This window comes from Montipora capricornis, chromosome 4, assembly GCF_036669925.1.
Source record: "Montipora capricornis isolate CH-2021 chromosome 4, ASM3666992v2, whole genome shotgun sequence".
Taxonomy (NCBI): Eukaryota; Metazoa; Cnidaria; class Anthozoa; order Scleractinia; family Acroporidae; genus Montipora; species Montipora capricornis.
Genome location: NC_090886.1, coordinates 35,073,958 through 35,083,957, shown reverse-complemented (window position 1 = coordinate 35,083,957; position 10,000 = coordinate 35,073,958). Strand labels below are relative to the sequence as shown.

At 38.8% G+C, this 10,000-nt stretch overlaps 1 protein-coding gene and 1 long non-coding RNA gene across 3 annotated transcripts in view; one reads left to right on the top strand and one right to left on the bottom strand.

Moving 5' to 3' along the window:
• Positions 1-1,481: 1,481 nt before the first annotated feature.
• The window catches only part of LOC138046408 (uncharacterized), a 12,566-nt gene continuing 4,047 nt past the window's right edge, over positions 1,482-10,000 (bottom strand). The window contains exons 1-3 of the long non-coding RNA XR_011131729.1: positions 9,709-10,000; positions 8,253-8,384; positions 1,482-2,386 (exon numbers count right to left, since the gene is read on the bottom strand). The exon at positions 9,709-10,000 is cut by the window's right edge and continues 4,047 nt beyond it. This is a non-coding gene — a long non-coding RNA (uncharacterized lncRNA). The remainder of the gene's footprint in view (positions 2,387-8,252; positions 8,385-9,708) is intronic.
• The window catches only part of LOC138046407 (inactive peptidyl-prolyl cis-trans isomerase FKBP6-like), a 39,202-nt gene continuing 31,661 nt past the window's right edge, over positions 2,460-10,000 (top strand). The window contains exons 1-2 of one of the 2 annotated variants that reach the window (XM_068893046.1): positions 2,460-2,565; positions 3,601-3,635. The gene's annotated coding sequence lies outside the window, so the exon portion shown is untranslated. The remainder of the gene's footprint in view (positions 2,566-3,600; positions 3,636-10,000) is intronic. The other variant, XM_068893047.1, reaches the window with a different exon arrangement.

The following is a 10,000-nucleotide window of genomic DNA, read 5'->3' as shown; positions in this document are numbered from 1 at the left end:
GGTATTCACCAATCAAGCCTAAACCAGAATACGTCTCGGAAGATGTCCAAGCATTGTGGGATATACCAACTTATGGGGAGAACCATGAATTGCAAGCTAACAGAATCGATGCAAAGATAGTAAACCATAAAAGCAAGGAAGTAGTAGTCTTGGAGATGAGTTGTCGGTGGATCGAGAGCAGAGAAACGAAAGATGAAGAGAAGACAGTAAAGTATGGCCCATTACGATGGGAGTTACAAGAACGATGCCCTGGATATACAGTCTATCAGTATAAAATTATCATGGACGTGCTCGGAGGTGGTCAAGGAATATGGAAGAAGAACTATGGAAGTTGCTGGGAAAAAAAGACAAAAGATGTGCTACGAAACATGCTGAAATCAGTAGTGTCAAGTACGTTGAATATTGAGTAAAATTACAGTCTTTTTTTTTTATAATGAGAAGAAATTCTCGAAAGGCTGAATATTATAAGAACACTACATGAGTATAAAGTTTATTTTTACGTATGAACATTAATTTAAAGGATATTCTTAAACACTAGAGGAAATTTAAATTTTATGTTCTATCAAGAGCCATTATGGCTCTTGGTTCTATACATTAGAAGTTCAATTAATTTATACAAATCATTTATTTTATAAGTTCTACATAACTTTTGTTTACAGATTGCAATTCAGCTGTTGTTATTTATATAATTTTGTTCTTAATATAAATTGTAAATAAGCGACATGCATAAGTTATTCTAGTACTATATTGTAAATAATTTTCCAATACTTGCAAATAGGTTTTTATAACTTTTAGAAGTGTAACAATTTGTAGTCTCATAGGTTACGCTGAGCGCCCTATGAGACTTTATTCACTTGGCATACTCAAGTTCATAATAATAATAATAATAATAATAATAATAATAATAAATAGGAGCTCAATATATAGTTTTAGTATCGGAGAACTTTAGATTGTTTATTAGATTTATCTCTTTTATCGTGTAGAGCGGTTTTCAATTGAGTGTCGAAAGTAATTAGCGAATTGCTTTGGTTTTGCATTACTTCAAACAGTGATTGGTTCAAAGTTTTCGCGCCACTTTTTCAACCAATCAGAAGTGAAACCAAAACCAATCGCAGCTCGCGCGTGCACATTTTCCCGTGCTTTGTGTCGGCTACGTGTAATTACTTCGAGTTTTGACTGGTTAACTGGACTCTCTCCGTCCTTTGGTTTTAGTTTTACGACACTCGATTGAAAGTCGCTCTATTATTTAACTGATTAGGTTTTTTTTTAATAGTTCCCGCATAGGTTACGCTGTGCGCCCTATGTTGTGCTATTTTAGCATCCATACGTTTATCAACTGCTCATAATAATAATAATAATAATAATAATAATAATAATAATAATAATAATAACAATAATAATAATAAGAAGAAGAAGAAGAATAACTACATACAGTGGATTTACATGTAAAATAAGCACATATCATAAAACGCGTGAAGTAAGATTACGAATGTACATTTAATAGGTTTAAATTATCTTAGAATTAGTCTTGTTGCTCTTGGTAAAAACGAGTTCATACATTTTAGTGCCTGATGTTGGTATTCTTACGTTAATTTGTTGATTTGCTCTGAGGCTATAGTTTCCATTTACATGCGTACTAATAAATACTTGATTAGGATGTTCAGCAGTGCTATATGTTCTTTCAAGTTCTCGTTTTGTGTACTGTGATCGTCTTTCATCTAATGATGGCAGGGTTGATTTAGTAGCACCAATGATGTCCAGAATCCTATTTTGTACACTTTGCAGGTCATCTGCAAGGTACTGGGCCAGTTCGCCCCAAACCGGTGACGCATATTCCAATAGCATTCCTTCTTTTCTGGTTTCTCTTAGATAGTGAATTCTTTTGTTTGCCTTTTTGACAGTTTGTTCAATGTGGTATTTCCAATCCAGGTTATTTTGCTGCCATACTCCAAGTAACTTAAATTAAGGTACTTTTTCCAGATACGCATCTTTGATATGCAGAGCGTCGGCCTGAGTTGACGAATTCTGGAAAGAGATCGACATATTCTTTGTCTTTGTTGGATTCAACATCATGTTGTTTTCTACAGACCAGCTCTGCAGACATTCAAACACAGTACGATCATCTGCATATTTACACATCATTCCTCGTTCACGAAGTTCCTCTGGTATGAAATCAACGAAGTCGTCAATAAAGACGATGTTAAATAATAGCGGTAATACTACAGAGCCTTGTGGAACTCCTGCCAGACATGCTTTAGATGTTGGATAGTACACTTGTTGGGCTCTATTTTCCAGGAAGCATTGGATCCAGAGCCACAGATGTTTGCCTTTTTTTTCTGAGTTTGGATAGGATGAAATGATCGACCATGTCATGTCGAAGGCTTTGCTGAAATCAATAAATAAGGAATAGATTGCTTTTCTACCCCCTGAGGTGTGGTGAATAGTTTGCGTTATAAATAAGAGATAATACGGTTGACCGACCATATATGAAAAGGTATATTGATTTTCTTTGACTTTGAAGGCATCTTTGTTTAGGAACATTTGGACTTTACCAAGGAAGGACAGGTAGCACATATATTTGTCTGAAATCCGTTTCAATGGTTTCTGTACTGGACTGGACTGGACTTGCATGTTTATACAAACTAGGATATTTGCATTCATGCTTGCACAAATAATATCATGAATAATAACTGCTAGCTCTTCAGCATAGCGTTTTATAGTCCATGTACTTATATTATCAACACCAGTTGTTTTACGAGGGTTGAGGGAAACTTCTTAACCTGTCCAATGCTTGGTAACTTCGGGGCAGCATCTGGTAATCCATCATCAGGATCAACCAAAATGATCCTTCCATGGTTTGGTGAAGATGTCTTGAAGTTTATCTGCAGTAGAGTGTTAAGTGTTCAGATGATATATCGCTAGTATTTCGACCAGATTCATTTGCTCCGCAGAGGCTATAGATTGACTTAAACCATTTCGCTGGGTGTTTTTTTTCGTGTTGGATTTGATTTTGATTGGTAGTAATTCAGCTTAGCCTTGGATATCAATTATGCGGCTTTGTGGTTGTCTATATTTCACCATGTCTCCCTTGCTATAGGCACGTTGTCCATTTGCTTAATAATTTCTTTGATATGTGAAGTAAGCCACAGAGACTTGTCCCTAGGATGGATTTGTGTTGTTTTCATTGGCAATGTTTCGTCGAGAATAGTTGTCACTTTTGAGTGAATATTTCCACCTTTTCATTCACGCCTTGGGCATTTAACACCTATGTTTGTTGAGGCAAATCATCAACGCAAGGATGTTTGCTGGATGCATTGTTCTTACTTTCCCCAGAATGGCTTTAATCTTTTCTTGTTTCTGAGGGTTTGCTAGAAGGCCATTGGTGATCTGATTTGCCAAGTGGAGGAAGCCTTGAATTGCAGGATTGTATAAGCTAGGCATATTGGAAGAATCCGATCAAGCGAATTTTTGCCGCGAATCGCGAAGAACAAGTTTGCGTAGGTTGAAATTTCCCCATAAACCCTTGACTTCAAGCTGGTTAAAATCTCCGGCTACTAGAATACCTGCTGATGGACTTTCTCTTAATGGGTCTTTCTGCAGGTACAGGAAAGCATTGTATTTTAGGGTCACTTGAGGTAAGTCTTTATTTGGAGTTGTTTTGTTTTCTGTCTTTTGTTTATTTTGTTTTGCGTAATCTCTTCTCCCGTAACTGCAGAAGAAACCCTCTTAACAGATGACAGTTGATCATCTCTTTACCCTCCGCGATGGTTTTGCCTGGTGGAAAATATATAATTGCTTTTCAATTGCAATTTACGATATTAATTAGTCAAAGATTAGCGTCTTAATATACATTTGGAATAATAACGAGGTTAGAATAGAACACAAGCTTGTTTCCGAGAATTATTATAATGCTGGCTTATGCTTATGTTAGTGCTATAGGGCGCCAAATGTATTTTTATTGTTTAAAGTGGTTATATGTATATAACCAAAACAAACGTGGTTAAAAGTAAGTAACCACATTACAGTTTCGTTTTTCTAAACAACCAAAATCCGTCATTGGTTATTTAACAAATAACCAAAGAAATGAAAATGGTTATTTCCTAAATAACCAAACTTAAAAACTGGTTATTTACAAATCTCTAAAATTGACGATTTGTTAAATGACCAAAAACTTAATTAATCTGGTTATTTAATGAATAACCAAAATATCAATCTGGTTATTTAGCAAGTAACCAAAATGGAAAACTGGTTATTTACAAATCGCTCATTTCACAGATACTACATTGGAAAAAATATGGCTATTTAATACAGAATTGGTTATTTACCTAATTTGGTATTAATATGTAACCACGTGGTCCATTTTCCCGCTCATTTTTCATCATACCTCCTTACTTATTTACAATTCACGGCTTTTCGAATACATTTTAAATGCTTCCAACGTTGAAAGCACCGTAAAGCTCGAACACAGGCCGGGTCAAATTAAAGAATACCTTCGCAGCCACAATTTGGACATTTCCTCTAAAAATATAATTTATGCTTGCTCCATTTGGGCAGGTGAGTCTCTGATTGGCGGAGATCACTTAAACAATTGCTCACCACACGCGTCCACCAGTGGCTTCGGAAGTAAGCGCTGGCTCATTTCCCGAATCGAGCCTACGCGATACCTGCCACAAGGTTGTCATATCGTTCCAATAGACCCTTCCACGGTTTTTGGCGCCATCTTGGTTGGGGGGCAAACGCATCTAAATTTACAGTAAATGTACGGGATTTTGGCCCACTTTGAACCGCTGTAGCGCCGCTAAAAAGAGACGGATTTCCAAAGTGATAGTGTCTTTAAAAGACATTTATACTGAGATTATTTTCATGAAATATGAAGAACAGATTCAGGTTACAACGACCATAAACGAATTTTTACGATATTCCATACAAACCCTTCTAAAACCATCACGGCAAATTGCCGCGAAATGAGAAGCAACATGAGGAGATTCATCATTCGAATTTACGGACGTCATATCTTCTTTAATGGCCTGGAGGAAACGCAGACAAATGTTACAAGGTTAGATTGAACAAACTTTTTCTAATGTTTCTTGACACAAAGACTATTGTTGAGGAATTTAATATGTTTTCAACTTTAAAATATTTTGGAGTACTCGTTGTTCGCTCCACTTAGGACGCTATGTCAGAACCTTCAGAAAGGCGAAAAGGAATCGGCTGATTACTTTAAATGACGAAATTTTTCGGAAGAACAAATGTTCAGACCAAAACAATGTCCTAAAAATTTTCCGCTCTAATAAAGATGTTTGATGACGAATATTTAGCAAAAGGTGCAAATTACTGCAATTGTGACCACTTTAACCGGCCACGACGGCAGACCGAAAGTGGCCGACAATGACTGCATTGGCTGTTGCTTCTGTCAAGTTGAAGCTGTACATTTAACGTTTTTCGATACTCAAACCAAGTCCCACTTTGTCAAGGCTAGCATTACAAGCCCAGAGAAAAATTCCCGCTAATTTTAATAATTGCGACTTGCCCCTTACCCCTGGAGAAATGCAGAGTTACAAAAGCCTAATTCCATGGCCATGCATGTCCCCGTTACTCGCCCTGCTACGTCTTGGGGGTCGGGGGGCCGTGGTTTCAATTGACTAGTGCGTTAAAGCTCACAATCCGTGGCCGACAGTACTGTCGACCAAAACCCTTGGAAACTCGAAAAATCTGTTCCAGAATTATTGGAGTATTATAGTGAAACAGTTACATTTGGAGAAAAAATCAGTGGTTTGACTCGATCCTGGAACGCTATTAGACGCGAGGCTCGATCCGGAATACTTGCCGCCGATCGAGGCAATGCATCTACTTAGTTACCTCGTGCTTGACACCAGTTCTTACACCAAAGAACAATTCTAAGCATGTAAATTCTTGGAGGTCTACAATTATTTGGTTTCGGGTTTTCTAGTAAATGTTCAAGAAAGCAAAATATCCGAGAAATATGCTGATACTGGAGAGGTTCAACCCAGTCAGAAAATGAACGATCTTCCGTTGCCAATTTTGTCGGTGCATTGCATAGGATGTAAAGCTGGTCTCGCTGAAACTTTTTCCCTCGTAGCAGGTGTATTATTTTACATTGAAGTCTGGTCAGTTTTGTAAAATAAACCATTTAGGTGACCATGATACTAAAGTTTCCATGTGAAGTGCACTCGTTGCTAAGTGTGTTCTTTTTTACTTAACACATTTTCAAACTGTTAATAAAACAATTTAAAGCAAATTAAGTTATTGCAGTCTCAGGCAATATCCAGGTGTCAGGTGTTACAGGTGATTGGTATAAGTTGGCATCCCAAATTGATCTTTTAACATCAGAACGTCTTCTTACTACAGGGTTCCACGACACCTGACAAATTTTTAAAACGACAATTTATAAAAAAATAATTTCCAGTGTAAAAGAAAAAAAAAGAAAAACAAGCGTAGGTATTCCAGATTCAGGGTCTTCACGCATTTTTCTTAAAGAACTAAAACTAGTGTAGAGCACTCGGTTAGTTGTAGTTGTAACACTTGTTTATTCTCCTGTTGAGACCATTTTGTGTGGCTAACCACACTTCACAATGGAGTTTAATTTTACAATTACACAATAATATATACAAAAACTGGTAAGTACATAAATTTAGCGAAGAAAGTGGACCCCAAGTCATTAACATAACAAGTACATGTAATTTATTTTAATAAGAGTTTTAAAAAGACAATTGACAACTGTTATTAAGGTTGTAAACGGCAGTCTTGAACCAGCATTACCCTAGATCTCCCCTACTCCTGACTCATATATGATCCATTTCATATATCATTTCATCGTTGATTCATTCCTCACGCGAACATTGGAACCCACAAATGACCAGGTCCCAACGTCAGTGGCTTCATGATCATAGTTCAGTTGGTTAGATCGTCGCACGGTATCGCAAGGTCATGGGTTCAAACCCTGTTGGAGTCCTGAATCTTTCAGGCTTCTTTAAGCAATTGCAAAAATTACGTTCATAACTGCGAGGATCATAGCTTTACTTGTGTACATGATATTATTGGTTGCGTGGCTCATTTTTATGCGAAGGGAAAGAGCGGAAATAAGAAAGAAGTACAAATGAAAGAAGAAAAAACAAAAGAAAGACAAACAGAGAGGAGATAATGCACTTCATTGAACAAGCAAACACCACCCCACAATTAACTTTACGGCTGAGATTTCAGATACAGAAACGACATTTCTGGATACAAACACTGGCATTTACAAAGGCGAAAGGTTCAAGAGCAATTCAGCCCTTCATGTGCGCACGCACTTCAAACCTACTGAAACATTTCAACGCAGGCACTTCTCCTCGTGCCACCCACCAGGAGTCAAAAAAGGCTTCGTCAAAGGCGAAACTCTGACTTCTCAGAACAAACTCTTTTAAAAAAATATTTGAAGAGCTCATCCAAAACTTTAAATCACGTCACGTAAAAGAGGTCATCCCAAGAATCTTGTTCTTTCGTTACACAGAACAACCCAGCAGTGACGAACTTGAAACAAGTCCTCATGAAAGACTGGCATTTAAAAGAGCAACAACCATTGGCTCAAAGAAATCTAAAAACCCGCCCTTCATATATTAAAAAATGAAGGCGGTCAATCAAATATATACTTGTGAGAGCCAAATTACAAAACTGGAAGGCTAAAACACGCGCTAGGGAGTCGTATAGGCCTATCACCCGGTACACTGCTAAATTAACTTACAATCGAGTTTAGCAAAGTGGCCAATATGAACAGATTCAATTACTAGTAATAATGGACAGTCAAGCATCATTTCGGTTTCAAAGCGAACGCTACAATTAAGGTCAATTGGATCATGAAGGTTGGTGGAACTGTTGTTGTAATTGATAACGAGGTTTGGACTTCATGCTGTGGCGTCATGACTGGGATCGGGATTGACCGATAAAAACGTTCGGGATTTCGGGATGAAGGGAAAATTCTGGTCGGGATGGCGGGATTGAAGAACCCTATTGGGGACCCTCTACTGAATGATGAACGAATAACAAAAAAATCTAGTCAAATGGTACAATAGGGCCGTTTATACGAGATAAAATAAGCCGCAGCTTGCACTGGCCACGGCTTACGTAAGTCGCAAACACCCCGTTTAAATGGTACAAAATTGAAGTTCATGGCTTACTCCATCCGCAGCCAGCTCAAACCGCGGCTTATCCTGGCCTTGGGGTTTTGGGTTATGCTTATCTTGGCCGCGGCTTACCTTGGACGTGGAAGTGGTCATGTAAATGTACTCAAGTGTTGTCCGCGGCTTGCTCATGCGGTGAACGGCTCCTGCACATGCACTTGTTTTGTTATTATTGCCCAGACTTCCTTTTCGCTCCCGTCCATTCCCCTGAAAAAAATGGCGAGCGCGAGCAACGAATCACGTATTACTAAAGAAAAAGATTCAGCAAAAAGCGAATGTGGAGTGCCCAGGAAGAGCTTCTCACTATTTGTAGTGGTATTGAAATTGTTAAGCAACTTGATAATTGCGTCATTTCAGCCAGTGTAAGTTTTGCAGCACACCGCAAGTGTTCGCTTTCGACTTCACTTGATCGATACTGGATTACATGTAAAACTTTAGTTTAGTAATCTTTCTTCGCTGGTTTGCTTATTCGAGCCATTTTATATCTTGTCTCACAGTCAATTACCCCAAAACTAGGCTTTAAAATAAATTACGTTGGACCAGTTGGCCTCGAACTTAGCCGCGAACCATTTATACGAGCATTTCGTGTCTTATGTAAGCCGCACTCGTATAAATGGCCCAGTTCGCGTCTTATGTAAGCCCTAGCCTGTGTAAGCCGTGGCTTATTTTCTCTGGTATAAACGGCCCTAATGTGACCACAAAAGTTGTAAGTGCAGCACAAACTCCGATAATGCGGTCTATCATTGGTACTTGGACTTAAGAGACACCGTAAGGATCTGATAAGACAAGATAATTTACTTAATGGCGAAGACGTTGGAAGTGTTTGCAAAATCTTCCACTGGCTCGTGCTAAAAACACTCGACAACCGGGTTATCCAATGGACCATATATGCATATTCGTATTCTCAGTATTGTACTGGAACTAGCTTGCAATGGAGGCTAATGCGGGGAAATCTTTTCAAATACAAATCGTTTTTAAAGAATCTTACTCAACCACTTGACATTGCACACCTTTGTTGTTGTTGTTAATATCCGGGAGTTTGGAGCGTCTACTTTCATATATGTGGGAGGCGCGGTGGCCTCCCTAACCCTAACCTAACTTCGGATCGAGTGGTCTGGGTTGGGGTCCTTGCTGGGGCCATTGTGTTGAGTTCTTGGGCAAGACGCTTTACTCTCACGGTGCCTCTCTCCACCCAGGTGTATAAATGGGTACCAGCGAATTTAATGCTGCGGGTAGCCCTGCGATGGATTAGCATCCCATCCCGGGGGGGTGGGGGGGGGGAGTAGAAATACTCTTGGTCGCTTCATGCTACGGAAACCGGGGATAGGCTCCGGCGTGTTGGGCCACTAGCTCGTAAGGAGACATTTTAACTTTTTACTTCCATAATATATGGGCAAGTTGAGTTATTTTTGCACTCGAGAGAAAATTTGGAACAATTTTGTCAGGGAAATGTGAAAAACACTTCGAAGATCCTCGAGGAGAATTATTCTGTGAAATTGAATGGATTTTGATCAGAAAAACAGCAGAATACCTTCATTTCGAGCGCTTTTCTTTTGAAGCGTGGAGCTACGTCTGCAGATCAGTATTCAATGTTTGACTTGCCTTGCCTCTTTTTGTTCAGTGCCGGCAGCCTGAGCGGAAGACATGCACACACAACAATATCTGAACTGAATTATCGATCCGACGGTGTATTTGCTGTTCGTAATTCCTTACAACGTAGTCCAAGAAGTTATTTCTTCGTATTCCAGAAATGATAATACATTAATTCTGATCGTTCCAGCCCTTAATCGAGGAATTCCCAATTTCCGTACTCTTCGCTAACA